Here is an 18,567-nt window from a genome sequence, read left to right on the forward strand (position 1 = left end):
CAAAAGTCTGAGGCTTTGTCTGTGGAAAATCTGATTGTGTGTACAAGGCTTTAGTCTGTAGGGCTCAATACTGAGTTGACCCTACCTTTGCAGGCATAACAGCTTCAACTCTTCTGGGAAGGTTTCCACAAGGTTTAAGAGTGTATTTATTGGAATGCTTGACCATTCTTCCAGAAGCGCATTTGTGAGGTCAGGCAATAATGTTGGACGAGAAGGCCTAGCTAGCAGTCTCAGCTCTAATTCATCCCAAAGGTGTTCTTTCAGGTTGAAGTCAGGACTCAGGCAAGTCAAGTTCCTCCAACCCAAACCTGCTCATCCATGTTTTTTTTTGGACCTTGCTAGGATTCCATTAAAGTTCATGTGCGTTGAAAGGCAGGCTTCATAATACTTTTGGCCATACAGTGTATGTTATGGAAGGAAGCAATTGCACAAATTCAGACCTACTTTGTGTCCAGGAAGCACATTTTGCCAGTCATGGGCCTCCCTCATGCTCAAATAGACAATTATCCCACTGCTTTTGAACTAAGTTTGTTTTAAAATGAGGCTGAAGTGTTCATAGCAATACACTCCTCAGTCTCTCTTGGGCTACATCACTCTGAAATAGATACCAATGGCATGTATATTATTCTCTTTGCCTCCATAAACAACTGCCCTATGATGATTGTTAATATCTACACTCCAAACACATATAAAAAGCAATTCTACAAAACCCTGATAAGCAAACCCTTCAATTTGTTAAAGAAGCAAAAACTGGACTCATTACATGATCGGGCCATGCCCTCATAACACTTTTTCCAAACCTGCATAACACAACACAAATGATTTGGAGGCTTAATGCTTTACTTCCTCCCTCAATACAGAGCACAAGTTGCATTAGAGATTGAAAACTATTTTCATGTAAATGATAGCAAACTTGGAGCGTTCCTTGCTTAAGCATCAAAATGTCTCAAACTAAAATTCCCTACCTCACCAATCCACAAGGTAAATGCTTGATTAATCCTAGTGATATTGCCAACCAATTCATAATTTTTTACGCCAAACTATACAATCTGACTAGCTCTAGTTCCCCCCTCCCCTACAGTTTCCCTCTCTAACTCGGAAACAGCCCCAGCAACTCTCTACACTCTTTTCAGTGTTGGAAATTCAGAAGGCCGTAGCTATCCCACCCTTACATAAAGCTCCTGGACTGAACAGTCATGGAAACAAGTATCACAGATCTTTCTCTGAGCTTCTCTCATATCATTGCCTTCAACCATATTGCCTCCACTGTCACAATACCTAAAGAATCTTTAGAAGCCATCATTACTATGATCCCAAAGTTGGGCAAATCATCTGACGACCCTGACATTTACAGACCCATCTCTTTATTAAGCACAGCCATCTATTTGCTAAACATTTAGCCACATTCCTCTTCTCCATTATCCCACATCTGGTGCACATAGACCAAGTAGGTTTTGTGACTGGGAGGCAAGTGTCAGATGGTACATGATGGGTTCATTGATTTAAAGCAGTAGGCAAAGCACCATCGAACACCATCTCTGTTCATCTCTTTGATGCAGAGAAGGCGCTTGACCAAGTTTATTAGAAATCCTTGGAGGTGGTTCTTCTCATGTTCGGCTTCTCATCGATCATCCTAAAGCCCATACTTAGTTTATACTCTGCCCCAGTGCCAGATTTATGATGTCAGGAATCCTTTTAGAGGCTTTTAAGATTACCAATAGAACCCATCAAGGGTGTCCACTTCCCCTCTGATATTTGCACTAGTAATGGAGCCCATGGCACAAACCGTCCTCTCAAACCCTCTTATCTCTGGAAATGAGATTGGCAATACCACCCAGAAAATTGGTCTTTATGCCGATAATGTGATTATCTCATTGATAGATCCTATTAAGAAGGAAATAAAGTTCCACCTTTAAACTTTACCTATAGTTATGCCTATAATAAGGCTTACCTATAGGTAGTGCAAATATCTCCTAAGCATGCACTATTTAGGAGATATTTATTGTACATGCAGCAAGTGAAATCACTGGCACATATGCTCTGAAGGAATGGCCATGTGCCATGACCGACGGCTCCCACGTGCGTGCACAGTAGTGACATCATCAGGCTCCGGCTAGTCACAGAGCTGGAGTCTGAGATCCCGAAAAGAAGATGGATGCCATCTCCAGTAATGACATTGCATCTCTTGAAGGCTTCGTTTTGAGGTAAGTTTCACATAATGTGCTAGTAGGTGATGCCTACTAGCACATTATGCCTTTGCCTTGCAAGTAAGTAAAAAAAAGTTCAGCGGTTTACAATCTTCTTGAATTCAACCACATGCTTGCCCTGGAAAAGGAATAAGAGCAAGATATTAGAAAACTAAAAATCCTACTCCGTCAGCGCTCACGGTAAAACATAAATTGTAGCTGCTGCTATATTAATCAAAGAGAACTCAAAAATGGAGCCCAAGACAGTCACCAATGGTGAACCGCACTAAGGCCCTAGCAGGGCTTTATTGTTTTTATAACTTAAACATCCAACTGTAAGTTTAAATTTGAAATGTGATACAGAATATCAAACTGCACCCAGTAAGAAACCTTATAATATATACTGTATATACTCGAGTATAGGCCGACCCGAATATAAGCCGAGGCCCCCAATTTACCCCCAAAAAAACTGGCAAACTTATTGACTCGTGTATAAGCCGAGGGTGAGACATGCCTGTCCATCCCTGTGTGTGTGTCCGTCCATCCCTGTGTGTCCGTCCATCCCTGTGTGTCCGTCCATCCCTGTGTGTCCGTCCATCCCTGTGTGTCCGTCCATCCATCCCTGTGTGTGTGTGTGTCCATCCATCCATCCATCCCTGTGTGTGTGTGTCTCCATCCATCCATCCATCCCTGTGTGTGTGTGTCTCCATCCATCCATCCATCCATCCCTGTGTGTGTGTGTGTCTCCATCCATCCATCCATCCATCCCTGTGTGTGTCTCCATCCATCCATCCATCCCTGTGTGTGTCTCCATCCGTGTGTGTGTGTGTGTGTGTGTGTGTGTGTGTGTGTGTGTGTCCAGCCTACCTTTGTCCCGAGCCTCCGTCCCGTGCCTTGCCTCCTTGCCTCCGTCCCGTGCCGTGACTTGCCTCCTTGCATCCGTCCCGTGTCGTGCCGTGCCTTGCCGCCGCCGTCCCGTCCCGTCCCGTGCCGTGCCTTCCCTTGCCTCCGTCCCGTGCCCTCTTCGTCGGCGGCCATTGTAAAGTTCAAAAGCTGCGCCGCCGCCTTCGCCTGTGATAGGCGGAACACTGAATTTCCCAGCAGCCTGTGTTCCGCCTATCACAGACGTCGTATCATCCTCGTCCGTAGTACGAGGATGATACGATGTCCGTGATAGGCGGAACACAGGCTGCTGGGAAATTCAGTGTTCCGCCTATCACAGGCGAAGGCGGAGCCGGAGGCGCGGCTTTTGAATAGAATGGCCGCTGTCTGTCTGCTCGACACGCTGATCGAGCGGGCAGACAGCGATGACTCGAGTATAAGCCGAGGGGGGCACTTTCAGCCTCAAAAAAGAGGCTGAAAATCTCGGCTTATACTCGAGTATATACGGTAATCAATTTCAAACTGAAAACGTAAATGGTATCACATATGCCAGAAACAAAAAAAAGTCCATTAGTGTATTTAATAGTAGTTCATATTCAGCACAAATCTTGTCAGTATAAAGTGCTGTAAGTCAAAAAGTGGCAAAAGTTGCTAGCAGATCCTTCAGATTCACAGTAGTCCACCACCACACCTCCTGTGCAAATCCCTATAGGTTATACACTTACCAGAAAACCCTGGTTTTCTTTTCAAATGTTTTTATTGAGATTTTTAGCAGAGTTAGTTACAACAAGGGTTACAAAACAAAAAAAAAATAATATATAGTAATAAAAGTAACATAACACAGTATAATGTAGTGACAGGGTTTTCTCAGCATAATATAGCATAGAAACAAATAATCCACAATAAAGAATAAAGTAGTATTCCTAAGTATCTAATATTCATAGTCATAAAGGGACTCGAACAAGAGTAAGTCTCTTAGAATTTGTATAATAAAGTCTGTAATATAATTATTGTAAGATTTATAAATAGCGATATGGATAATGGCCACTTCTGGACCCCAAGACACCCCTCAGAGGGATCTATCTGTGTCTTGGAGTACCTAGGCCAACATCCTAAAGGAAATTCAAACACAGTAGTTATCTTTTATGAAGGAAAATAAAGATCTATTCTTACTCCGCAGCTCAATTCAGATAAACAAATATGTGATATATTTGTCACTTTGCTATGAAATTATTTTTAAAGCCACCCAAAAAAAAAATATTAAAACGCACAGAAGTTCTTTCTTCTATATGATTAAAGAATCAGCATTATCTAAATTGTGGAAGTATAATTTTTGTACCATGTACTCCAAGGTTCCCATAGTTGTTGTTCCTTAATATATAGGGATTTGTCATTAGGAAATAACAATTCATAGGAGTGGTGGAGTTGGGTTAATTCTATAACTTCTGTCATAGTAGGAAGAGAGTCAGTTTTCCATTTTCTAGTTATGGATAGTCTCGCAGCTAAAAGTATATGTGTTACTACTTTACGACATTGTTTGGGAATCGTATGTAAATTCATATTCAGAATGGCTAGTTCTGGTGAAAGTTGAAGGACAATACCTGTTACGGAAGTGAGTAAATGGGAGATTGCCTGCCAGTAGTTATGTAAGCTTGGGCAGTCCCACATAATATGAAATAGGGTCCCCAATTGGGTACAATTTCTCCAGCAATTAGGTGACGAGTTCCCCTTGAATTTTGCTAGGATATGTGGAGTCAGGTATTGTCTTTGAACAATTTTTTGTGCCAGTTCCCATAGTGTAACACATGCAGTGGCCCTATATATGCTTCGTAGGGAAGCCATCCATTGTTTAATTGAAAAGTCTTGCCCCAAATCTTGTTCCCATTTAAGGAAGGAAGGTAGTTTGCTGGGCATGTTTTTTTCCCCTAGAATTGGGTATATTGTAGCTACTCCTTTCTGTGAGGTGGCATGGTTATTGAGGAAAGACCATATTTTAACCGGGATTGAAGCTCTGAGTTGTGGATTGTGTAGCAGACACTTTTCTATTTGAATATATGTAGATCGCTCAGAATTCGGAAGCTGTAATTCATTACTTAACTGAGAAAAAGACTTTAATGAGCCCTGTTGGAAGAAGGAACCAAGTTTGATATCCCCACCCAAATTCCAGTCGTGTATTTGTACGCCAGGAATTAATGTTGGTATAATTGTTAGAGGAGGGTTTAACACCGTGATTGGAGTTTTATCCCATTTGTATGTGATGATTCTCTGCCAAGAGTGTAGCGTCGCTTTCACCGTTGGTGGGTATTGAGCTGTAATTGTGGACTTAATTTTCCTACTAAGTAACCAGAATTGCATATTAGGCTGTCGTGTGATGTCTTTCTCAATTTGTCGCCATAAAGTTTTAGGAGTAGGCAAGAACCATTCTTGCAATTGGGTCAAAAGAGTTGCGTCATAATAATCCTGTAGATCAGGTACGGTCGCACCACCTATATTTCTATGTTTAATTAGTATATGGTATGCGCAACGGGATTTTTTGCCATTCCATAGATATTTTCCCAAACTGCTTTGTAAGGATTTAAAGTAGTATTTAGGGATACATATTGGAAGGGACCTGAGTTGATATAATAATTTTGGTAAGGTCATCATTTTGAAAGCTGCCAGGCGACCAGCCCATGTAAATTCGAATTTACTAAGTGTTGTCAGATCTGTTTCAAAATGTTTCTTAAATGGTAAAAAGTTTGTTTTAAATAACTGTTTTGTTTTGTTAGTGAGAGTGATTCCTAAGTAAGAAATCCCCTCGTCTTTCCAGTGGTAGGGGTATTTATTAGACAATAACTGCCTGGTTGTGTTATCTAATCCTAGGTCTAAAATATTGGACTTAGTTTCATTGATTTTATAATATGATGCTGCTCCAAATGTCGTTAGTATATTTTGGAGATTCGGGAGAGATGAAATAGGATCAGACACTATAAGCACTATGTCATCTGCGAACAGACTTATTTTATTATCTATTTGCCCAATTTTTATACCAGATAGTTTTGTGTCAGATCGTATACGTTCTGCTAGAGCTTCGATGGCTAAATTAAATATTAAAGGAGATAAGGGGCAACCTTGTCGTGTTCCATTCGAGATGCCAAAGGGCCTAGACATCATATCATTTGTGTATACTCTCGCTGAGGGGCCCTTATACAGTGCAAAAATTGCCGATAAAATATTTCCATGAAAGCCGAATTTTAAAAGCACTGACTGTAAATAGCCCCAATGGACCCTATCAAACGCCTTCTCTGCATCCAAAGAAAGGAGCAGAGAAGGCGTTTGATGTCTCTCAGTGAAGTGTATAATATCAATCAGACGTCTTGTTGCATCTGAAGATTGTCGACCTTTAGTAAAGCCAGATTGATCTTTGTGAATGAGGTCTGGTATGTAGTTCATCAGTCGATTCGCTATTGCTTTGGCGTATATTTTGATGTCAATGTTCAATAATGAAATCGGTCTGAAATTTTGGGGAGCATTGGGATCTTTGCCTGGTTTCGGCAGTGTTATGATCAAGGCCTGAAGCATCTCAGCCGGAAATTCTGATTTGGATGCCGCTTCGTTAAAAAGTGAGCATAAGTGGGGAGCCAGTATATCTCGAAGTAATTTATAGTATTCTCCTATCATTCCATCTGGGCCCGGAGATTTATTGTTGGGCAGGGAGTCTATAGTTCTAGCAATTTCTTCCACTGAAAATGGGACGTTAAGATCAGAGATTTGATCAGTAGTTAATGATGGGAGACTAATAGTATCTAAGAAATCACTTATTATCTTTGGGGTAGGTGTGGGAGTTTGAGAATCATCTTTAAGATTGTAAAGGGAGCTATAATAACAGCTAAATGCATTCGCTATGTCTTGGGGGTCTTGCAATTTTTCTCTAGTAATAGGGTGGTATAGATATGGAATCTTTGATTTATAATATCTGCCTTTGATCCGAAGTGCCATGTTTTTTCCTGCTTTGTTGCTAGTATGGTAATATTTAGCTTTAAGTTTTCTAGTATGTTTTTCAAATGTATCCAATAAAGTCGTTCTGAGTTCCTGTCGTAATATTTGTAGTTTAGTTTTCAGTTGTTGTGATGGGTGAGATTGGTTTTGGGAATCTAATGTTTTAATGTCAGCAGTAAGTTTCTCAATGAGTTTCGTTTTATTTTTCCTGAATTGAGCATTCAGTTGCATTAGGATTCCCCTACTAAATGCTTTATGAGCACCCCATAGGGTGGCGGAGTCTGACACCGATCCCACATTATATTTAAAGAATTCAGTTATCTGGTTTTGTATAGCTGTAGCATAGGTAGGCATTTTGATAAGATATGCATTTGTTCTCCATAGAAAATGGGTAGTTTGAGAGTGTTTAGGTAGAATAGTCATACTAATTGGGGCATGATCAGTCCAAGTGATGGGTGCAATGTCAGACTCCCTCACCCGCTGCAATAACCACTTATCCGTAAAAATATAATCGATACGAGTATAGGTATTATGTACCAGGGAATGATATGTGTATTCACGATCTCAAGGATGATGGCATCTCCATACATCATAGAGATCGCTTTTATTCAAAAAAGTTTTAAGTGCACATTTGGTTCTGGTTTTGGGATTAGAAGTGTCTAGTTCTTGTTCATGTATTGTGTTGAAGTCTCCACAAATTATTAAGGCACCTTTTCGGCATTTACCTATTTTTCTCATCAGGCCATTCAGAAAATGGGATTGCCTTTTATTAGGCGCATACACATTTACCAATGTAGTAAGTGTATTATCAATGGTACATATTAATATGAGGTATCGTCCATTGGTATCTACAATAGATTTATGCAATTGAAAATTAACTGAATGATGTATGGCAATATGTACTCCTCTTTTTTTCTGTTGGCCTGATGCTGTAAATATGTGAGGAAAGTTCTTATGGGTGCAAGTGGGAGTAGCGCCTGTTTTGAAATGGGTTTCTTGTATACACAATATTTGACATCGCTGGGTGTTGGCCATTTGCCACATCGACGCTCTTTTTGCTGGATGGTTAAGACCATTAGTATTTAAAGATATTAACTTTATACTCATAAAAGGATATTAATAAGATGGAAAAAGTAAGTACATACTACCCTGATAATAGCTTTAAATTCTACTTCCATGTGAACAATCTGTAGTCTGAAATGACTATGAATGTCCAAAAATTTAGTGACTGAAAAGTTTTGATTCAAATTTTGTAGGTTCACAACATACCTGTCCCTTTGAATGTTATGAGTTATGTATAGGATACTGTGAAGAAAAAAATAAAAGTAAAAGCACAAACAAAAATATAACCAAACATTAAACTTAACTTGCAGTGGTAAACATTTCAATGTATACTGCAACATTAGAATGGGGAATTAGTTCAAAGGTCAGCTGTTCCAAAGATTTAGTATCGCACGGCACGGCGGGCAAGCTGATAGATCGGTTTCCTATAGATAGGATTGTATTTTGACCGGATCTAGTCAATGAAAGCTAATGCCATTGTGGCGTAAGTTTCTCCAGCTTCTTCTTAGCTCCGATAGGTGGAGTTGGTTCGGGGATAATACCCCATGCGTGAAGTAACTTAATGCCTTGTTCCACAGAAGTGATTGTATGGTAGGTGTCGTTCTTCTGTATCAGTAGTTTAGATGGTTGTTTCCAACGGTATTAAATTTTATGATTACGCAGAGCTTTTGTAATCGTGGAAAGTTGTCTTCTCATATCTAGAGTATGTTTAGACAAGTCAGCATAAATCTGCATTGTATTATATGGTTGTGGAAGTTGTCCTAGATGTCGCACTTTATATAGGATTTGTTCTTTAACATGGTAGAAGTGTACTCTAAGTAGTACATCACGTGGTATCTGTGGAGGGAGAAATGACGGTTTCGGAATCCGATGGATACGATCAATTGTGAGCTCTAAGGCTGGTATAGCTGGCAGCAAGTTGGAGAATAAGTCAGTGGCATATTTTTTAAGATCAGACTGCTGTATATTTTCAGGGATACCCCTGATTTTGAGATTGTTCTTCCTTGAGCGGTCTTCTAAATCTGCGATTTTAAATTTAAGCCACTCTTTTTCAGCTTTATTTTCTTCATGAGCATCTATTAAATCATTAATAGTATTGGTCATGTCTCCCATAGAGTTCTCAATAGTGTGTACTCTTTCACCTAAGGAGTTCACTGCTTTGGAGAATTGATTTGTGAGTTGTAAAATATCTGTATGAAGCGAAGTATGTAAAGTTAATAGCATTTCTTTTAATTGGGTGTCCAGAATAGGCTGGTTATTAGTGGGGAATGCGGCTATAGGTGAAGCTATAGGAGTTAGAAAACCCTGGTTTTAAAGCACATCTCATATCACCGGAAGACCGATCGTATCATTAGCTCTCACGTATAACAAGGCATTGGATATATCTCATCGGCTGTATAATAGTCACTTTCCCAGAAGGTGTTTTGCACATATAAAGGAATGGAGAAACTACATAGAGTAATTCCGTACATATCAAAAGATTTATTTATATTAAAAACACTTGTAAAATTGCGCACTCACAAGGTCAACATCTCGAATAGTGCATAAAATTCAAACTCAAAATCTGATTGTTATGGTCTAACCTTACACCGCCGTCCGTGGTGTTCCCGGGAAGGGTAGACTGTCCAACGATCGTACAATCAGGTAAGCTGCGTGACTATGCACTGACACGTTTCAGTCATCACTTTCATCAGAGGGCGTGGCCACGCAGCGCAGCAACCTTCTTTAAATACATAAAACCGGGTGGAAGTGTCCCAACACAGTAATCACATGAAGTCGTACGACACTTCCTGCACTTCCCAAAGTGTCAGCAATGTATGTAACCGTTCGGATGTCAAACATGCTTCAACACTACAATTATTACATAAAGACATCCAAAAATAAATGCATGAAGAACAGTTTACAAAACACTCAACTGCAACAATAATTAACCTATTGGGGTCAATCACTTATATTCAGTCATACTCTAAATCAACTTAAATAGCTATATCAAAAATACCTCGATACGAATCGCATGGTTGTAAAGCCAAAATTTAGGTAATTAAATATAGGTATTAATAATCTCTTTTAGATCCAATAAAGGTAATTGTCTTCAGTTTATAAGGGTTCATAAGGATCCTATAAATCCACCTGCTCGACCAATTGTAAATAGTATCAATTCAGTATCTGCTCGTTTAGGTCAATATTTAGATTATTTTTTGCAATTAAGTCTGACAAATACTAAAGCGTATTTGAAGGACACTAGACAGTTTTTGCAGTTATTATGTGGCTTAGAAATTCTGAAAGAAAAAGATGTGTTTTTAGTCACTGGGGACGTGTCATCATTATACACAATAATCAATCATGACGACGCTTTGCTGCCTCTAAATTGGGCCTTATGTAAACGTGAGGATTTACCTTTTTTTTCAAAAGAAATTTTTAGATTGTGCTTTGGACTACTGCCTTAGTCATAATTATTTTTGGTATGGAGGTCAGTTTTATGTACAAACTAAGGGAGTAGCGATGGGTGCTAAATTTGCCCCATCACTAGCTAACCTATTTATGAGTGAATGGGTGGACAGGGTCATATATAATAATAGAAAAAAAGAACTATTATTTTATAAGAGATATATAGATGATTTGTTTCTTATTTGGGTGGGTACTGAAGTTCTTTAAAAGCATTTATTGAAATTCTAAACAACAACAATAATAACATTAAATTGGATTGCTGTTGGAATTGTGATTCCGTTAACTACTTGGATGTGACTGTTATACTGAAGGAGTATCAGTTGACGACGAAATGCTATTTTAAACCAAGCAATAGAAATAGTTACCTATCGATACATAGTGGCCATCATCAATCTTGGTTAAACAACATCCCCAAAGGGCAGTTTTTACGAGTACGTCAGAATTGCACAAATGATAATGACTATAGAGAACAAGTACAAATATTGCATACACGCTTCATAGAAAAAGAATACAAATCTGATAGACTAACTAGATTAGTGGATGAAGTTATGACAACATCCCAGGTAGCTTGTTTAACTGACAAACCCAAATTAGTAAACAACACACATGAATGGGGTTTTATTACCCAGTTTCATACCCAACGAAAAGAGGTAGAAAGTATCTTTCAAAAGTATTGGCCCCTTTTGACTTCTGATAAGATTTTATTGAAGGCGATCTCCGAGAATCCTGTATTTCTATACAAAAAAGGTAGAAGTTTTGGAGATGCAATTGTTAAGATAATTTTAGATCCACCATTGAGACCGATTATGTTTAACAAGTCTCCTGGTTTTTTTCGCCTGTCGTAGGTGTATTTCCTGTCCACAGGTTCATACAAGACTACGCGGACTTACAGAGTTCCAGTCCCCTTCTAATCTTAACGTTTTTAAAATCAAAGATTTTATATCATGTATGACCACGCATGTTGTGTATGGCCTCCTTTGTCCGTGCAATATGCTTTATATAGTAACTTTATAATATGCTAAAAAGTGTTGCGCTAAATTGAAAAACATATTATGTGTAAATATCACATATGTGATAAATATATTGTACCTAATATATAAGGTGACAATTGTGAAAACAAAATAACAAATTAAACGTTTTTAAACAATTCCAATATATTGAACATATATATAAAGGAAATAAAACGTCTCTTAATGAAAAGAAGAGGAGAAGCAATCACAGTCTCACTTAGTGCAGTAGAAACATCTAGATGTCTTCCAGTCCACAAGGATATTGAATATGAACACCCTGGTGCCGATACCACCACCCAGTGCAGGTGCAAGCTTACTGACTCTCTTGGACCCAAGTGAACATACGCTCCAAGGGTCAATTTTGCTTTGATCTGAGACGACTGTAGGGCACTCAGGACAACCAACGTTGAAACTTAAGACTGAACACTAGAAATCACTTCCAAAGCCAGGCTGTACACAAAACCAGTAACAACCACTCACAGAACAGGTCACGCTCCCCAAGAAGACTATATAGTATGAAAGAATGGGGCCAAAATAGGGTAATTCCGTAAAATCAATCAATTTATTAAAAGGTTATCAAACTTACATTTCAGCAGTTGATACGAGTGCTTATCACATAAAGAATGCCATCTGCTTAGACGTGGTCTGGGGTGTACCTCTACTGCTGCAGTACTCACTTTTATAATCTAAAAAGCCCAATGATTAGGATTCCGCCTCCCGGTGTCACTGCGTGTCACTTCCAGTTTGGGCCAAAAATGGCTGCCTTGCGTGTGTTCCAAGCCTCATTCTGGGACATAAATCTGAATTCTGCCATAATATATAGATTCTTTAGTAATTGTTGATTACAATCTATAATAAACAAAATAGCGCCTACTGTCCTATATCACTCTATATGTCCATATACACATTTGCGTGATATTTCTCAATATTGTACACGCGATGTGATGCCAAATTCCCACAATGAGGGGCAAGGCTGGTTCCTCAATATTATGGCAGCACGGAAGTGACGCAACAAGCCGTTCGGCGTCACTTCCGGTTCCGGTTCCTGTCTACATGAAACGCAAACAGTATAATAGTGTCCTGGTTCCTCAATATTATGCTGGCACGGAAGTGACGCAACAAGCCGTTCGGCGTCACATGCAGTTCCGATTCCTGTCTGTATGGAACGCAAACAGAATTATAGTGTTAGCATAGCTCCTGCTCCGGAAATAATAAAAAAAGTAGTTCCCCGCTCTACGTCACTTTCGAGCCCCGAGTGGAACTCAAAACAGCTGACCAATGGTATCGGAAATAACGTGGTGTATAGCTACACCATGCTATCTAATATTACCAGATTGGGGACATAAAATATATGTTTAATTAGATATATGAATCCCACCACCATTTAAAGAATATTCAGCTTTTGTTATATATACCTTTCTATTCTACTCATCCACTTTAATGGAGGCAAATAACCCTATACTAAATGTGACTCGTTTTGACACGGGAAATGGAACTTAAATCAAAACAGGGCAATAAATCAAACATAAAACGTAACAATGTCTAATTCTGTAAGAAAAAAAAAAATCTTATAAAAAGCTTTATTGTACTCTTATAAAAAATTATATAAAACATATGTATATATTCACATTATGTGTCCAACTAAAAAATTATGAAACATACATATGTCTTATACAATGTGAAAAATTATACAAAACATATGTATATACTCAAAATTATATATCCAACTAAAAAATTATTATGAGACCAAATATACTAGAACCCTGAAAAACTCAGATTAACCACCTCACGCCCGCCCTATAGCCGAATGACGGCCGTAGAGCAGGCACGTTCGTCCGGGTGGCCGTCCCTGGACATCCTAATGTTTACTTCCGCAATGCGCGCCGCCGCGGGCGCGCATCGCGGAAGTTCTGTGTTTGCCGTGTCCCCCGGGAGATGATCTCATATGTAAACATATGAGATCATCTCTCAGTGCCGCTCTCCCTCCTCACACAGACAGTGTGAGAGGGGAGAGATGAACGGCTGCAGCGGCAGCCGTTCTGCCTCGAGTTAAAAAAAAAAGTGCCATCCTCCCCCAGCAGTGCCATCCTCCCCCAGCAGTGCCATCCTCCCCCAGCAGTGCAGTGCCATCCGCCCCAGTGCCATCCGCCCCAGTGCCATCCACCCCAGTGCCATCCACCCCAGTGCTACCTGCCCCCAGTGCCATCCACCCCAGTGCTACCTGCCCCCAGTGCCATCCACCCCAGTGCTACCTGCCCCCAGTGCTACCTGCCCCCAGTGCTACCTGCCCCCAGTGCCACCTGCCCCCAGTGCCACCTGTTGTCAGTGCCATTTGTCCCCAGTGCCATCTGTCATCAGTGCCACGTATAAGTGCCATCTGTCATCAGTGCCACGTGTCATCAGTGCCACATAGTGCCATCTGTCATCAGTGCCACGTATTAGTGCCATCTGTCATCAGTGCCACGTATCAGTGCCATTTGTCATCAGTGCCACCTGTCAGTGTCACGTGCCATCTGTTGTCAGTGTCACGTGTCATCAATGCCACTTATCAGTGCCATCTGTCATCAGTGTCACGCGTCATCAGTGCCATGTATTAGTGCCATCTGTCATCGGTGGAACGTATTAGTGCCACGTGTCTTCAGTGCCACGTATTAGTGCCACGTGTCATCAGTGCCACGTATAAGTGCCACGTGTCATCAGTGACACATATTAGTGCCATCTGTCTTCAGTGCCACATATTAGTGCCATCTGTCATCAGTGCCACGTGTCATCAGTGCCACGTATAAGTGTCATCATTGCCACGTATCAGTGCCATCTGTCATCAGTGTCACGTGTCATTGTCCTGGTGCTTCAAAAGTGTAATAAATAGTCAACAAGTTAGATGTGTAATTTATGTTCCTAGAACACATGATGGCGCTACCTGCATGTTGGGCCTCTCTATGTGGCCAGGCTGTGAAAAAGTCCCACACATGTGGTATTGTAATACTCAGGAGGAGTAGCAGAATTTTTTGAGGGGTGTCATTTGTGGTATACACATGCCATGTGAGAGAAATAACCTATTACAATGACAATTTTGTGGAGAAAAAAAATGAAAAATCTTAATTTTGCAAAGAATTGTGGGAAAAAATGACAACATCAAAAAGCTCACTATGCCTCTTACTAAATACCTTGGAATGTCTACTTTCCAAAAAGGGGTCATTTGGGGGGTATTTGTACTTTCCTGACTTGTTCGGGTCACAAGAAGCGAGATAGGCCACCAGTACATCAGATGTGATCAATTTTGTGCGATTCGCACCACAGCTTGTAGACTCTCTAACTTTCACATAGACCAAATAATATCCACTAATTTGGGTTATTTTTACCAAAGATATGTAGCAGTATAAATTGTGGCCAAAATGTATGAAGAAAAATTAATAATTTGCATAATTCTGTCACAGAAACAAAGAAATATGCGGGTTTTTTTTTCAAAATTTTCGGTCTTTTTTCATTTATAGCGCAAAAAATAAAAACCCCAGAGGTGATCAAATACCACCAAAAGAAAGCTCTATTTGTGGGAAAAAAGGGACAAAAAATTCATTTGGGTACAGTGTTGCATGACTGAGTAATTGTCATTCAAATTGTGAGAGCACCGAAAGCTGAAAATTGGTCTGGGCAGGAAGGGTGTTTAAGTGCCCAGTAAGCAAGTGGTTAAGATATTTTGCCCCTAATATTATCAGGCCTCATTAATGAAGGCATTAATGTCCCACTCCACGTTCAAAACAAACGGAGAGTGGGACTGGAGCTCATAAATCCAATATGTCTCTAAACGAGACACGCCCCTTGACTCCTCCTCTCCAAGGGGCCACATACCTGTCTATAACTACAAATTGTGTTCCCCTTGGATTACTATCATGGAACTCTCTATAATGCCTGGGGACCGTATGTTTAGAATCTCTTCCTTTAATTAAAGCAATATGTTCACCCACTCTGGTCGAAAAAGTCTGTATAGTTCTTCCAACGTATTGTTTGCCACAAGGACAAGTTATTAAATATACCACATAGTGGGTACTGCACGTACAAAATTTTTTAATATTGTATGTCTGGCAGCTGCTGCCACAACTGAGATATCCATCTCTTCAGGCAGCGGTCGGCTGTACGATAACGGTGGTCTCCGCGGCGGATTCGCCGCGAGATCACCGCTATCGGCGGCGGGAGAGGTGCCACCCCCCCTCCCGCCACCCTCCCGCACCTTCTGCCGCTTACCGGAGCCGCGGTAGCGGCGGAGGCGATCGGGTCCTTTCATCTGCTTGGCATAGAGACAAGTGAGGCTAAGATGGCCCCCACTCGTCTCTATACCATAAGAGGGCGGAAGCGACGTCAAAACGTCACTTCCGCCCATACCTCTTAAAGGTATATTTTTTTTAAATGTCAGATTTTCTTTTCTTTTTTTTTTTTTTTTTTTTTGCATTTCAGCCCAAATATGAGATCTGAGGACTTTTTTACCCCAGATCTCATATTTAAGAGGACCTGTCATGCTTTTTTCTATTACAAGGGATGTTTACATTCCTTGTAATAGGAATAAAAATGATCAATTTTTTTTTAAAACAGTGTAAAAATAAATAAAATCAATTAAAATAAATAAGAATTTTTTTTTTTTAAAAACCCCCGTCGCGACGAGCTTGCGCACAGAAGCGAGCGCATACGTGAGTAGCGCCCGCATATGAAAACGGTGGTCAAACCACACATGTGAGGTATCGCCGCAATCGGCAGAGTGAGAGCAATAATTCTAGCCCTAGACCTCCTCTGTAACGCAAAAAATGCAACCTGTAGAATTTTTTAAATGTCGCTTTGAGATTTTTGAGGCTAAAAGTTTGACGCCATTCCACGAGCGGGCGCAATTTTGAAGCGTGACATGTTGGGTATCAATTTACTCGGCGTACCATTATCTTTCACAATATAAAAAAAATTGGGCTAATTTTACTGTTGTCTTATTTTTTTATTCAAAAAGGAGAATTTTTTCCAAAAAAAGTGCGCTTGTAAGACCGCTGCGCAAATACGGTGTGAAAAAAAGTATTTCAATGACCGCCATTTTATTCTCTAGGGTGTTAGAAAAAAAACAATATAAAATGTTTGGGGGTTCTAAGTAATTTTCTAGCAAAAAAAACTGTTTTAAACATGTAAACACCAAGTCTGAAAAAGAGGCCTGGTCCTTAAGTGGTTAAAACGGACGTTTCCTCCTGAGTAAACGCCTTTGTACTTAGATTGAACACACCTTGTTCCCCTACATTCTTCTTCTCTTTCCTCCTCTGTAATCTCTTTCCGCCCCGGCACCCTCTCTTTGATCTTGGCCTTGTTTTCTTGTGTATGGGTCCTCGTGAAAACCATGATTCTCATAATTGTTGGACTGGTTATGTGTATACGGGGAAGCACCATAACCATTACACATATCCTCTGAGTCCCGTAGGTCTCTAAGTGGGGCAAACCTGTTCTGTGTAGAAAACATATTGGCATTATGATACTGGGAACCTCCAGGGTAGTGATTAGGGCATCCTCCCTCTCTCGGTGTAGGAGAATAATAAGATGAGCTATTATACTCTCTCTGTGGAAGGGTGCCTGAATTGTATGGGTGTCCCCTATATTGGCCCCTTCCACCCCTTTTCCCCCTAAAATTGCCCCTCCCCCTATGAGAGTTATTGGGAGTATGGGGATTATAATGTTGTACCCTTTGTTGTGGAGTATGGGGAATTGCACAAATGATAATGACTATCGAGAACCAGTACAAATATTGCATACACGCTTCGTAGAAAAAGAATACAAATCTGATAGACTAACTAGATTAGTGGATGAAGTTATGACAACATCCCAGGTAGCTTGTTTAACTGACAAACCCAAATTAGTAAACAACAGACATGAATGGTTTTTTTTTACCCAGTTTCATACCCAACGAAAAGAGGTAGAAAGTATCTTTCGAAAGTATTGGCCCCTTTTGACTTCTGATAAGATTTTATCGAAGGCGATCCCAGAGAATCCTGTATTTATATACAAAAAAGGTAGGAGTATCGGAGACGCAATTGTTAAGATAATTTTAGATCCACCAATGAGACCGATTATGTTTAACGAGTCTCCTGTTTTTTTTTGCCTGTCGTAGGTGTATTTCCTGTCCACAGGTTCATACAAGACTACAGAGTTCCAGTCCCCTTCTAATCTTAAAGTTTTTAAAATCAAAGATTTTATATCATGTATGACCACGCATGTTGTGTATGGCCTCCTTTGTCCGTGCAATATGCTTTATATAGGTCGTACAAAAAGGATTTTAACAAGAAGAATTTCAGAACATATTAATAATATTAAAATTGGGTATAAAGAGCATAGTGTGTCTATACACTTTAGATTAAAACACAACAGAGATCCCTCAGGCCTCAAATTTTGGGGAATAGAAAAGTTACATCCTGCCTGGCGAGGGTGCAATAAAGTTCGTGAAATATCCAAATGCGAAAACAAAATGGATATTTTTAGCTGATACCTTACACTCCAAAGCGATGAATGTGGATCTAGATTTAAATTGTTTTATTAGCGATTTTTTAATTTTTATATAGATACAGTTTTTCTTGTTCTTCTTCTTTTTTCTGGTTATTATTTGTTTTGGTTGTATTTTAAGTCATTTTACACCTAATGGTTCAATGCATTTAATGTATTCGATTTGATTGAATTTTTCATTTTGATTATGGAACTTTAGGCAGTTATCCACGTGCATAAAGATAGAATCGCATGGGTTGAGGAAGCAGTTCCTTTCGGTTTTAAGTAAAACACTAGAAGGAGTGACTATATTTTAGTCTAACTGACTATAAACTGAAGACAATTACCATTATTGGATCTAAAAGAGATTATTAATACCTATATTTAATTACCTAAATTTTGGCTTTACAACCATGCAATTCGTATCGAGGTATTTTTGATATAGCTATTTAAGTTAAATTAAAGTATGACTGAATATAAGTGATTGACCCCAATAGGTTAATTAT

This window comes from Lithobates pipiens, unplaced genomic scaffold (assembly GCF_037356315.1).
Source record: "Lithobates pipiens isolate NorthernLeopardFrog02 unplaced genomic scaffold, aLitPip1_a1.2 Scaffold_23, whole genome shotgun sequence".
NCBI lineage: Eukaryota > Metazoa > Chordata > Amphibia > Anura > Ranidae > Lithobates > Lithobates pipiens.